The following is a 13,523-nucleotide window of genomic DNA, read 5'->3' as shown; positions in this document are numbered from 1 at the left end:
GTGTTACATTTATGGTTTTGTGTGTGTCTGTGTGTTTGTGTGCACATATGAAGGTGTGCCTGCAGAAGTCAAAGGATAGCATGTGGGAGTTAGTTCTCTCCTTTCTCCATGTGGCTTCTGGGGATCCAAAGAAGTCATAGGCTTAGTGACAAGTGCTTTTACACACAGAGGTACCTCCCTGGTTCCCCAAATGGGGATTCTTTCAACCATGAAGAATGTGTCACAAAGGTGGCTCCTGGGAATAGATGACTGGTTCACCATTCTGGAAGATGGGGGAATGGGCAGAGTCCATGGAGGAAGAGGCTTCCTCAGAGTCATTGTCTACAAATTCACTACCTATTGCAGGAGGGTGCCTCCCACAGTACATTGCCTACCTGATGCAGAAGAGCATCTTCTCCAATGCAGTATGCACTGTCTCCCTGGGGACCAGTCCTTCCTGATACCTTGGCTTTGTACACCTGCTAACCCATGAGACTAAAAGAAGGCCAATGGCATCCCTACTGGCCTTTTCCCAACTTGTACGGAAGGACATCATCCTCAAAAGAGTGTCAACAACAGAAGGCAGCACCCCAAAGAAGTACAGTGTCCCATTTATAAGGAGGCTTCCCTCCCAGTGTGCTTTGTTCCTTACCAAACTGCAGGAGGCATTCATTCATAGCTTAAAGTCTCCCAGAATACTGGGAGGTAAGAAGTATATTGAAAAGACAGTGGGAAAGTCAGATTCCCTATATTTGTTGTTTTTGAGTTTCAAAACTCCCAATTATTTCCCATGGTTCCCTGAAATGGGCAGCATTCCATAACCTAGCAATTAAAGGAGTCGTTAACTGTGACATACCCATTTATATTACAAGGTTGTCATCTCTAGCAATGAGAAAACATTTGATTTCTTCCAATTTGCTATTTATCCATTTTAGAATAACTTGTATCACCACATTATACATTTGTATCTAACCATGTCACTAACACAGATGTCTAATGGGACAAGTAGACAAGGTAAAGTTAAAGAACCCAGGTGTGAAGCCTATAAAAAGAAAAGAGTATATTTAAGGAGTAGGTAAACAGCAAATATGCAACAACAAGTGAAGTCAAGGGCATCTAGGCACTGTAAGATAGTAGCCCCAAATATTACTTCCATCACAAATGAAGTATTGATGATCAAACATTGCAAAGACAGGGCTTTATGTAATAGTCAAAAAAAAAAAAAAAAAAAAAAAAACACGGACAAACGAAAACAAACCCAGAATGTGGAAGTAGCTAGACGGTCATGGTCACAGAGAAGAGAAGAACAGGAAAGGCCTGTATCCCCCAAATCAGCCAGTCCAGTGAGTCCAAATGCTGGCAGGGAGACAAGCAGAGGAGGGTCAGTCACTCAGAGCTGACTGGGGAGCTAGGTGGAAAAAAGAAGGTCAAGTGCCAGGCTGGCAAGGTCAGAGAGTCTAACACAGCCTCTCAGGGGACAGGGCCTGAGGGAGAGGCAGCCGTGGGGCTGTTCATGAGCAGGCGAGCCACCAGCAGAGAAACTCATGTGTGGGGAGGGCCACAGGGCGTGAGGAGGATCCAGACAAAGGAGTTCTCCCCAGTGCTGGCTGAGTGGCTCATGGGCTTAGAGGATCCTGGGGATGTGGAGGGAGAATGGGCCAGAATGGCAGAGGCCTAGGGGGAGGGCACAGGCAGCAAGCTCCAATGGCTTTCAGTGAGGGGAGGCCAGGAAATGGAGTCTTCTAGAGCGGGGCGCTGTTGGTTACTATTTTGTAAACTCGACACAAGCTAGAGTCAGTTGAGAAGAGGGAGGCTCAGCTGAGAAAATGTCTCCATCAGACTGGTCTGTAGGCAGGTCTGGGGGGCGTTTTCTAGATTAATGGTTGGCGTGGCAGGTTAGAGCCCACTGTGAGCAGGGCCGTCCCCGGGCAGGTATTCCTAGGTTGGGAGCAAAGTAAATGAGCCAGGAGCAACAAGTCATAAGCAGCATTCCTCCAGGGCTTTTGTTCAGTTCCCACCTCAAGGAACTTGAAGTTCCCACCTCAACTTCCTGCCTTGCCTTCCCTCAATGATGGACCACCCAGGATGTGCAAACCAGACAAACCCACTCCTTCCCAAGTTGCTTCTGGTCATGTTGTTTCATGACAGCGAGAGACATCAAACCCCAACAAGAGCCTTGCTGTCGGGAGGTGCCACCAGAGGAGCCCCTTGCCAGGGGAACGAGCGGGCAAGGAAGCAGGTGGAGGCCTGATGTAAAGGAACCACAGGGAGAGTGGACAAGAAAAATGAAAACATTCAGGACCTGGGGAGGCCAAAGTAACCAGGTGGAGGGGATGAGGAGAGGCAGGGAGAGGGAGGGATAGGAGGGAGAGGGCCAGACAGACAGACAGACACAAAGAGAAAGAGCGAGAGGCTCTTGTCACCGAGTGGGCCCGGATCTCATGCCCTGTGTGAATACATCATTAGTTATCTGAGCCCCTGCACCCATATCTCATGGCAGGAGCTGGAGAATCACACCTTGGCCACCGAGGAAAGTTGCCCGAAGTCAGCATTGCGTCCGCCTTCCCAAAGAATGGGGCAGAGAGCACAGGAAAGGAGGATAAGTGAGCTTTAATTTAACAAAGCTCAAGGAGAGAGCCACACCTTGGAGTGTCAGAGATGGAAGCACCAGGGGAGAAGAAGGGAGCAGGTACCCCAAGGCTCTATCCATTGGGGCCATTTGTTAAAGTGGGGCATGAGCTCTTCATTCCGCCTAGGATGACCCGAGCCTCGAGTCTGCTCCACTTCCTAGATCCAACCGAAGAGGAAAATAATTAACCTCACTCTGTTATTGTCATGTCAACTATGCAGTGGGCTGAAGGCTGTCCTGTGGGCCCGGAGAGCCAGGATGCATGTTTGAGATAGGAGATAGACAGCTCACCGCATTTGTTACCATGAACTTACCTTTTCGCTCTGTTAACTTTGGGTCAGGGAGGCACAGCTGGGAGTATTTGTTCTCGTCTGTTTGGTCTTCATCACCGTGTCATCTGGGCCCCTACCCCTGGTTCACCTTTAACTTAACGGTGATAAGCCTGACACCGTTCTTTGCTTTATTTACACCCGGGCAGCGACAAACAGTTTGAGGAACGATTGCTGACAGGACAGCACGTGAACATGCGAGCTGTCACTCTGGGGCCTTTCCCAATGCCTAAGACAGTGGTTCTCACCCTTCCTAATGCTGCGGCCCTTTAATCCAGTTCCTCACGGTGTGGTGACCCCCAACCACAAAATTCCTTTCGTTGCTACTTCATGACTGTGATTTTGCTACTTCAGTGCATCATAAAGTAAACACCTGTGGTTTCTGATGCTCTCAGGCAGCACCTGTGACAGGGTCCTTCCACCCCAGGGGTCGTGGCCCACAGGTTGAGAACCGCTGCCCCAAGTGCTTGCCTACCCTGGCCATCAAGCAGGAGCACAAGTTCACCGGGAGGAGAGCCCAGCCTCGGTGGTTAACCGGCTCAGGTGGTAAACATGGGTGTGTGACAAGGAGAGTTCTCTCTCTGACTGCTCTGAGCAAATACTCGGCAAGAAGCGGTTTAAAGCAAGAAAGGTTTATTGTCTCTGCGGTCTGCGGGGATACAGTCTACTGTAGCAGGGAAGGCGTGGGGGCAGTGGTGTGAGAAGACTGACCACTCTGCCTCACAGCTGGGAAGCACAGAGACGATGAGAAAGTTGGCCTGGGCTATGGAAGCACAAGACCCCCCGGGCCCCACTGATTCCCTTCTTCCAGCATCTTTCCACCTCTCGGGGGCTCTACAACCCTCCAAAATGGTGCCACCAGCCAAGGGACGAGCATTCAACCCCGTGAGTGTATACATTCTAACCACTACGTTGTGCCCCTGGCCCCCACAGGCTCGTGGCCACTTCATAATGCAAACTATACCCATTCCAACGTCAGAGACACCCATGATCATGAACAGTTGCAACTGACAATGCTCAGGAGTACAAGTCTCTCTTGAGACTCAAGGCCCTCTCTCAACTGTTAGCCCCTGCAAAATCAAAAACAGGAGAGATGTATATTTCCAACAAACACGCAATGGCAGAGAGTACACATGGGGACGGGGCAAAGAAAGATGAGACCAAACCGAGACGGAAATCCTGCAGAGGAAATGCTGCAGCTTCTTGTCCATTATCCGGGGGCTCCTATGGGAACCATCTTGCTTCCAAAGTCCTGGCGAAGCCCGGTCCCCCAGCTGGGGCCCAGGTAGTCCCTGTCTCAGTCTGGCTCCACGCTGAACACACCCACATGTTGTCTCACTGGGATGGCCCGTGCTCTGGGCACCCCCTCCATCCTGGGGTCTCTATTGCAAACTAGGCTTGGCCTCCACGGCTTTACAGCAGCAACCTGGGGGCCTCCTTGTGGGGAATATGCTCCTGCCACACTTTGCCTACTTTCAGTGGCTTCATGGACCCTCGACCCAAAGCTCTATCATCCCCCAACCATGCATTCTTGCCTGCTTGCAAAGCCAGCAGCAGGTGGAGGGTATTGCCACACCAGCTTGAGATGTCCTATCTCATACCCTGAGACCCAAGTGGTAGCCATCTCTGTCCACCTTAGTGGTTTCAGTCAGAGCAAATGGCTGTCCAGGGTGGTCTCTTTGAGCAGAAGACACCCTCAGCGCTGTCCCGGTCCATGCCTCTCCTCTCCCACACCTTTGTACTGTGATAAGTCACAGCCTTCAGAGGGCACGGCCTTGCCCTCTTGGCACCTTTCCGATTGTGCCGGTATAGACTGCAAGGCATCTCTGTCCCGGGGCTAATTCCTTGAACAAGGACAGCTGTGCTTGCTCCGTAACTTTGAACTCTTTGCTCTCCTTGACCATCTGCAGCGGTCTCACACCTTTCTGCTGCACTCCTTGCTCTGTCTCTGCAGACCTGTGTGAGAGCATTGGGCAGTAACCTCGACAGAGCCTGAGTACTGTCCTGTCCCCAAGCTTCTCCCAACAAACTAAGTGCCCCGTTACTTTTAAATTCTGCCCCACTCAAGGTCTCAGGACAAAATCCAAATGCAGCTAGGGTCTCTGCCAGAATTTCACACAGATAGGCCTCCAGCCCAGTTCCCAGAGGAGTGTCATGCCCCTCTGAAAGGTCACAAGCTGGGCCTCCACTGGCTGCATTGCTCTGGACGTCCTGGCCTTCCAAACTACCAGAATGGCCCTGAAGCTCTTACCTGAGCATTCTAGGCTCTTGCCAGTGCAAAGTTCTCAACTCTGCCACCTTCCTCCCCGAGACCAGTTCGAAGCCCTGCATAGGGCATGTTCCCCAGGCCTCATCCTGCCTTGTTACTTTTCTCATCGTTTAAGAACAAACCCCCTCCCAGAAAGGAGGGAGGGGGCAGGGTACATCCCACCTTGGTGCAGAAGCAATGGCGGCAGGAACAAGAGAAGGAAGCTGGCCCTTGGCATCACTGGTGCAGTCAGGAAGCAGCTAAGCAAGCAGAGGAAGTGAGGCCTCTCTCCAAACCCTCAAGGCCTTCCAGGTGACTCACCTCCTCCAGTGAGGTCTGCCTCCTAAGGCACACAGCCTTTCCAAAGAGTGCCCCCAGCTGGTGACCAGGAGTTCAGAGGCATGAGTCTCTGGAGGCCACTTGCCCTGCAAACCACAACAGTAGCTGGGTGGGGCAGGCAGGTCTCAAGGGCGGGAAAGTGGCAGGTATAGAGTCCAGGGGGGCCCCTGATGTGGCCCAAAGTCTGCAGCTCCTTCCCAGGTCAAAGCGGGCTGGCTGCGTGAGGCCTAAGGTGGCCACAGTCAGTCCTTGTAAAATCAGGTAAGTGCTCTCTCTCTCTCTCTCTCTCTCTCTCTCTCTCTCTCTCTCTCTCTCTCTCTCTCTCTCTGTCTCTCTCTCCAGTAGCAAGTGTTAAGGTCACTCCAGTGGCCTTTCAAGTGTCCTTTCCTCGAGTGGTGGAAGCTGTCTGCAGTGAGCCCAGCAGGGTCCTCTAGATGGTGATCCTGGAGAAGGAGACTCGCAGGTGGTTGCTCTGGCCTAGGGCATAACCATGCAGCTCCACCAGAGCCTGTATGGCCTCCTCCACCGAGCCCATTCGGATCAGCGCCATCTTGTGGTCCTTTGGGAAGAACTTGAAAGCCTTGACAGAACCCCCGCCACTGGAGAAGAGCTTCTTGAGGTCTTCCTCCAAGACCGAGGTGGGCAGGTTGGAGAGGTGCAGCGTGGCAGTGGGCGGAAAGATGTTCTGGAAGTTCTTGGATCCGGGCTTCCTGAAGCGGTGCAGTGGCGAGTTGACATAGTCCTTGGTGAGGTCCTGGTCCTCCTTGCCCTCCCGGGGCAGCTTCACGCTCTGGTGCTTGGACAGCACGATGCAGAGAGACTTGCCATGCAGCTTGTGCCCGTTCAGGTGCCTCAAGGCCAGCTCGGCCTGGCTCCCATTGGCCATCTGCACCAGCGCGTTCTCCTTCTTCTTGTACAGGATCTTCACCCGCTGCACATTGCCATAGGCGCCGAACAGAATGAAGAGGCTTTGGGGAGTGACTTTCTCAGGGTTGAGGTTGGCAACGAGGAGGACAGCGTTCGCCAGAGCCGGGGAGCCTGAGGTGATGACTTGGCTCTCTGCTCCAGCTGCTGCCGCAGCTGCCACAGCCACTTCTGGCACGGCCAGGGGCGCCGGGGCCCTGTACACCTCTGGAACATAGGCAAAGCCTGCAGCTTGAGGGACTGCAAAGGAGTGAGGCAATCCAGTGCTTGCACAGGAAGAAGCTGAGATGGCGACGGGGGCACCGAGGGCTGTGGCTCTGTTCTGGGCTAGCAAAGCCTGGCTGTTCCCCGAGGGCAGGTCTGGGCGCGTGTAGTCGCGGCTCTTGTCGTTGTTGTACTTGACTGTGAGGTTAGTGAACCCAGAGAAGGTGATGCGCAGTGTGCAGCAGGCGTCGTAGATGTTCTGCCCATCCAAGAACAGCTTGGCACGCTGGGCACTCAGCGGGTCCGCATACTGCAACAGCACCTGGAACCGGTTGTTCTTAATGTATGTGATGATTTTCAGAACTGTGCCAAACCTGGAGAAGAGCCTGTGCAGCACTTCCAAGGTCACGAGACAGAAGCAGTTCTCCACAAGGATCCTGAGCACAGGGGTGCGCCTGGCCACCACTCTCCCTGTGTCCACAGCAGCGGCTGCGGAGGCCGAGCCCACATTTCCTGCCTGGTCTGAGCTCTCAGCTGGCAGGCCTGGCTGGGCACCCACCTGGCCGGAGGCACCTGCCTGCCTGGGCTCACCCTCCTGGCTAGAGGCACCCTCCTTGCTGCGGGATCTTCTCACCTTGAGCTCTTTGTAGCAGGACAACTGGATGTGGACCGGCTGCCCGTGCAGCTCAGGAGTCACACAGGTGTAGTAGCTGACCATGGTGTTGGCGGCCTCCTCTGTGTTCATCTCCATGAAGGCCTGGTTCTTCTCCTTCAGAAACAGTAGGTTGGACACCTTCCCGAACGGCAGCGCCAGAGAGAGAACCTCTCTTTCGGTGACACCGCTTGGCAGTCTGTAGATGTGGATCACTCTCGACGAGCCCTCGGTGCTCCTGCCGTCCCTCTTGAACCTCTTGCTGTCGTTCCCTTTGGATGCAGGGGGTGAGTGGCTGCTCATGACAGCAGATTGCTTCTGGACAAGAGCAGAGAGAAGAGATCCTGCGACCACAGCCCCCCTACCGAGTGCTGAGTCCAAGGCACAGGAGCAGGATTGCAGGAGATGGAGTGGAGGGGAGTGACTAGCCCAGCCCTCCTTGTTTGATACAAAGTTGGCTTGATCAGAGTCACGTGCCCTCACTCTCGTCTTGAACACTGACACTCCCCTCACTATTCTGGAGCATTCTCAGTTTCTCTTTCTCTCTGTGTCTCTATTTGCCTTGGTCTCTGTCTCTGTCTGTCTGTCTGCTCCTCTGTCTCTCCCCCCCCCCCCGCCCCCGTGTGTGTTCCCCATATGTGCAGCCTGGAACGTGCGGAGAAACACATACAGTTTCTCAGATCTTGTGTGTCTGTGGGGCAAGGGGTTAGCTTATCCCTTTAGACCTGGAGCTGTGCTTTTTTTTTTTCTTGAAAATGTCTATGCTGCAATAGAATATTCAGTCATTATTGGCATACTGAGTTCCAAGCACAGAGCATTGTAGTAAGTACCTGGAAACCTCTCCATCATGTTCCTGAAATGTACATCATATGCTTAAGCACTGATTATGATTCACATTTCCGTTTAGGTTTGGGATTATTTTGATTAGAGAGCATCACGGTGTAGCTGTAGTTTGCAGCGTGTCAGGAAAATTGCAAGAGATAACAACGATGCTAAATTACAATGTATTGAAAAGTAGTGGCCCTGGGCCTCCTTGTCAAAGAGGCTATTGTGCAGAGTGCTGAGTGGAGGAGATGCCAACACACTCAGGGTGGACTTCATGTGTTTGCTCAAGGACTTGATAGTAGGGAGAGGCAAGGATTTGGGAAAGGAGTCACAGTAACCAAGGGGATGGTGGAGTTCCTGAACTGGATGGTTTTTTAAACTGAGCCCGATGGTTCAGAAAATACCCTATGTATTATCGAGTATCTGAAAATGGGAAGGAATTCCATTCAGCTGCTAAGCACAACTCTTTGCCCTGCAATTAACTGGGTTTTGTGGGTCTTTTCCACCTCCCCGCATGTGAATGGGGGCTCAGTTCTGGATGATAGCTACAGTTCCATCATGTCAGAGTTGCTGAGATGTGGAGGGATTTATTTATTCATTCACTGCTGATACACTCTGCCTGAAAAACACCCAGCGCCGACGGGGCTCAAGGAAAACATACAGTCTCAAACCTAGGAGTGTCTCCTTGTGAACAACAAGATGGAGTCGAATCCTGTGCCCTGATATTTTAAAAAAGAGACATGTATGATGACCCAAATACTACCGTGGGGACCCTCAAAGTCAATGACCAGCCAGGTTGAACAGTGCCAGTCATTTTCAGTACATTTTTGGTCATGGTGGTGAGCACATGAATGGCTTTGCTCTGTAGACCTACAAGTGTGTGTTTCCTTTGTAAAATACAGATGATGTTTGCTTTCATATCTGTGGGTTGTTCTTCTCATGCCTTACTTCAGTAAAATAATAGCTAGGGCAAATGCAAAAATTGTACTAAATTCAAGGAATCTCTACAGACCCTAGGTAACTTATTGCCAGTTTAAAAACTAAAATTCCATGAAAGGCAACTATTTCCTCTCTGTCTTTCTTTTCTGAGTCAAATGAGCTGCACTGACCTGAGCCAGTCAGTGGTTGGGTTACTTTTGCTTTCTCTCGGGACTCCGTGCAGAGAAACAGAGTCGACTGAACTATTCCAAATGCCCATTGAGAGGGAAAATATATCCCGACCTGCCTACCCTTAGACATCCAGGAAATCTGTCATTGAGGAGTAAATGAAAGAATTTGAAATAAATGTCTCTAGAAACCTGTCCTGGGAAACTCTTAAGAGACAGGAAACAAAATAATGCAAATCAGAAAGTTGGATTTCAGTAAAGTCAGTCAAGGAACGCATTGAAAAATATGGCTTCTTTTATACTTTATATCTTTTTGTTTTCTAAATGATGAGTGACATAACAACATGTAGTGTGGTTGTAGCTTGTGAATTAGTGAAATGAGAATCAGGAACATAGAGTAGTTAGGAATGCTATGCTAGGAGGGATCATCATCACTACAAATTAAGTGATGCACTGCTCCTGGATGGTGGACTTAAGGAGGTAAACATGCATATTGATTGGAAAGTGTCTATTGTTGTGAGGAGACACCATGACCGAGACAATTCCTAAGAGAAAATATTCAATCTGGGGCTTGCTTACAGTTTCAGAGGCTTAGTCCCATATTCTTCCAGTCATCATAGTTGAGATCATAGTGGCAGGCAGGCAGGCATGGTTCTGGAGGAGAGAGCTTTACATTTTAATCTTCAGGTTGAAAGTAGAAGAGACAGAGAAAAAACACACACAAAGAGACAGAGACTTGGCATGTTGTGGGCTTTATCAACATCATAGCCCACTCCAGTGACACACCTTATCCAACAGGGACACATGTCCTAATAAAGCCACATATCATAATCCGTCTCAAACAGTTCCACTAACTCGGATTGAAACATTTTCATTCAAACTACCACAGAAATTCTAGGGAAATCACAAAAAGGTATTTTAAAATAGCGCAACCAATATTCTAAGAATGACAATAATGGAATCACATAAAATGTTCAATTAAGATTAGAAGATCATGGACTAGAGAGATGGTCAGTAGTTAAAAGCTCTGTTCTTCCAAAGGACTTGGGTTCAATTCCCAGCACCCTCATGGTAGTTCACAACCATCCATAATTTCAGTTCCAGAACATACAGGATACACAGACATACATGAGTATAAAACACTCTAACATAACATAATATAACATAACATAACATAACATAAATAAATGTAAAAACAAGAAAAAAATTGGTATAATCAAAGGGTCAAATTGGTGTAATCAGAAACAAAGAAAACATGGAGTGAGAAGAAAACATTTGTTGGTGACTATGGGTCACATGGATCAGATTATAAAACATCTTTAAAATGGGTACAATATAGGTACTCCCAATAAACCACTAGTGTTCAGGGTGGATTATGAAAACAAGTTATAATTGGTATGCAAGGCATTCATATTCAACACAATGACTGTTTTTGTTGTTGTTGTTGTTGTTTAAAAAAGAGATTTAAGAAAGGCTCACTCCAAAGAAAGTTGTAGTAGGTGTATTAATTACAAATCAAGCAGATGTTAGATCAAGAAATGGCCAGTAGGAAAGATAAACATTACAAAGTCACAAAAGTGTCAATTCTCCAAAAGAACATCATATTCTCAAACAAGTGTGCCCCAGTGACAGTGTCAAAACATGTAAGACCAATCCTGGCGAATGGCATGGAGAAGTTCATAGTGGTAATGGAGAGCTCCACTCTCCTCTGCCAGTTATTGGTAAACCAAGGAAGCATACGATGAGGAATCGGGTAGAGACGCTGAAGATCATTGGCAGTCATCTCACTCTGCTTAGTATTTAGAGAATATGCCATATCCAAACATAGTCGGATTCAAGTATCTCAAGGCAACAAGAAACAATTGCAAAGAGAATTCATTCTTAGATACAAAAAAATTAACGAATAGAACAGAAGCAATGTAAAAGACATTTCAAACCAGTTTTAAGATATCATTAATATCAGGGATATAGAGATGGAATATAAATTTGTTGTAAACACATGTATGCACACACACACACACACACACAACTATCCATATATGTATGTGAAATCTTCATTGAATGTTATGTGAAACTTATGATTTAAGTAACTTTAGATATAAAGAAGTAAGGATAAAGACAAAAGCTGAACTTATTATGCATTATGTGATCATGAACTAAGTTTTTGCTCACCAAGAAGAATTTTAGCAAATCGACACCTTTGAATCTTTCACAGGAACTGAGAAACTAAAAGCATGGTAAATGAGGAGGAAGAATTTTTATAATAGGCAGTGGTATGGATAATAAAGCATCAGAGGCCAAATTTTCCATAAAGCAATGCAATAATTTCAGGGAAATGGGCTTCAATTCATCTTAAGCTTCTTATAAATATTCAGGATCAATAAAATTTGTAGTACCATGTCCATACCCCATGCACACTCCTTTGTTCTTTCCACAAATGAAGACTAGCAAGCACAGCGATTGGTCATTAATACCCCCTTACAATAAAAAGAAATAGAGATGTATGATGAACTGGCTGGTTCAAAGAACAAGAATCTATGTAAGAGACTAGAACCCAAGGAAGGTGGAAATGTAAAAGATAAGTGGAAAAGCACAGGATTTCAGGAAATACAAACCCAAATCATAGGAGCATATCAAAATGCACTGAGACCTGACTGTAAGGGCTGCCACTGCCGGCCATGGCAGTGGTTCCTCTAATCCCACACCTGTGAGGCTGGGGCAAGGTAATGATGTTCAGGCCAGTCTCAAAAGAAAATAATATACCATAAAATAAATGAAAGTGTTAAAAAAAGAAAGGGCAGTTGTTTTCCACAGTTTTATAATTTGAGCAAAAGGAGAGGGATAAATGGTAAAATATCAGATAACAAACTAAAACACAAGTTTCATCATAATATTAACATATAAAGAAATAGTTTAATAAACAAGTCAGTTGAAGAACAAAGATAAGTCTTCCCTGATGAAGACTTTCAAAGAAACTATGAGTATACAGATTCACAGCTGGCATTCAACAAAGAGCAGATGAAAAACCAGACTACTAGATTCACATTCATTACCGACTGGAAAATGGGTAGTTTGGTCCACACTTCCACTACACTAGTCCTGACTCTTTCCCCTTTGTCATGGACCTAATTTGCTAAGCATTTCCCGCTAATGTTCTCTTACATCCCCGGAAGCTCTCCACTAGGGTCCTCCTGACATCACAGTTTACCCAGTACTGACTCTGGCCTCCTTTAAAACATCCGAAATTCTTGAACATAAGTTCTACTATTATGTACCCCGAGCTGTTGTTACACTTGTCCCTGTGACCAAATAACTTCCAGGTGACAAGACAGACATCCACATACGTCTGTATCTCAACTCCATCACTTGATGATCTTTTGGGGGACAGATTGCAAAAGGGCATGAGTTAAACTCTTGGTGTTAGTTAGTTTATATGTTTATTACTCATTTTGATTATTTTTCACAACTTTCAAATTTAAGAATTTATGAAACTCAAAGGAAAAAACCCCACTAATTTGAGAATCCATTATACCTCAAATTTTTATTTATCTATTTATTTATTTTTGTTTTTTCAAGTCAGGGTTTCTCTGTGTCATAGCCCTGCCTGTCCTAGAACTCGCTCTGTAGACCAGGCTGGCCTTGAACTTAGAGATCCGCCTGCTTCTGCCTTCTGAGTGCTGAGATCAAAGGTGCATGGCACCACACCCAGCTACCTCAAATATTTATATAGTCATTAAGAATTTAAATGCAAAGGACAAGCTTGTCAATAATATAATGTGCTGAACTATGAACTATGAATATTATGTAGGTCTGTATTTAAAAACTGAATGGATTTATTCATAATGACTTAAGAACTGGTGAAAAATTAAAAAGTACATTAAAAAAATTCTGAAACTAAAAAATTAAATGTGTCTTTTATTGTCTGTCATTTATATCTCAAAGAAACTTCAAAATTATGCTTTGTTAAGTAAATATTCAAAAACTTTATCTGGACCTTATCCAACATTAGAGGATACCAGTAGATTTCATTGGTTATATTTAGTTTTCTATCCTACCAACTAAACAATCTTCCTACAACAGTGTCTTTTTTTACACATATTGTCAGGTACTATCCAAAGGTATACTGAGGGAAAAAAAGTATAATAGATACACACGATGCCTCAGAGCTCACTGCCCACTGGAAGTGGTGTAAAATAGCCCAAGAAACTACAATAAATTGTTATATGTGTTTTTATTTTAGGTGAAATTCAATATCCCCTTAAAACTGGATACTCAAGGAGTTAGATGT

At 46.9% G+C, this 13,523-nt stretch overlaps 1 pseudogene across 1 annotated transcript; it reads right to left on the bottom strand.

Annotated features, from left to right (window-relative positions):
• Positions 1-3,553: 3,553 nt before the first annotated feature.
• Positions 3,554-7,716, bottom strand: LOC121825593 (polypyrimidine tract-binding protein 1 pseudogene; annotated as a pseudogene). The gene has a single exon (XR_013048011.1). The product of XR_013048011.1 is annotated as a polypyrimidine tract-binding protein 1 pseudogene (transcript).
• Positions 7,717-13,523: the final 5,807 nt, after the last annotated feature.

The sequence above is a fragment of the Peromyscus maniculatus genome, chromosome X (genome assembly GCF_049852395.1).
Source record: "Peromyscus maniculatus bairdii isolate BWxNUB_F1_BW_parent chromosome X, HU_Pman_BW_mat_3.1, whole genome shotgun sequence".
NCBI classification, from domain to species: domain Eukaryota; kingdom Metazoa; phylum Chordata; class Mammalia; order Rodentia; family Cricetidae; genus Peromyscus; species Peromyscus maniculatus.
Note: the sequence above shows the minus strand (reverse complement) of the source record. Positions and strands in the feature narration are given on the sequence as shown.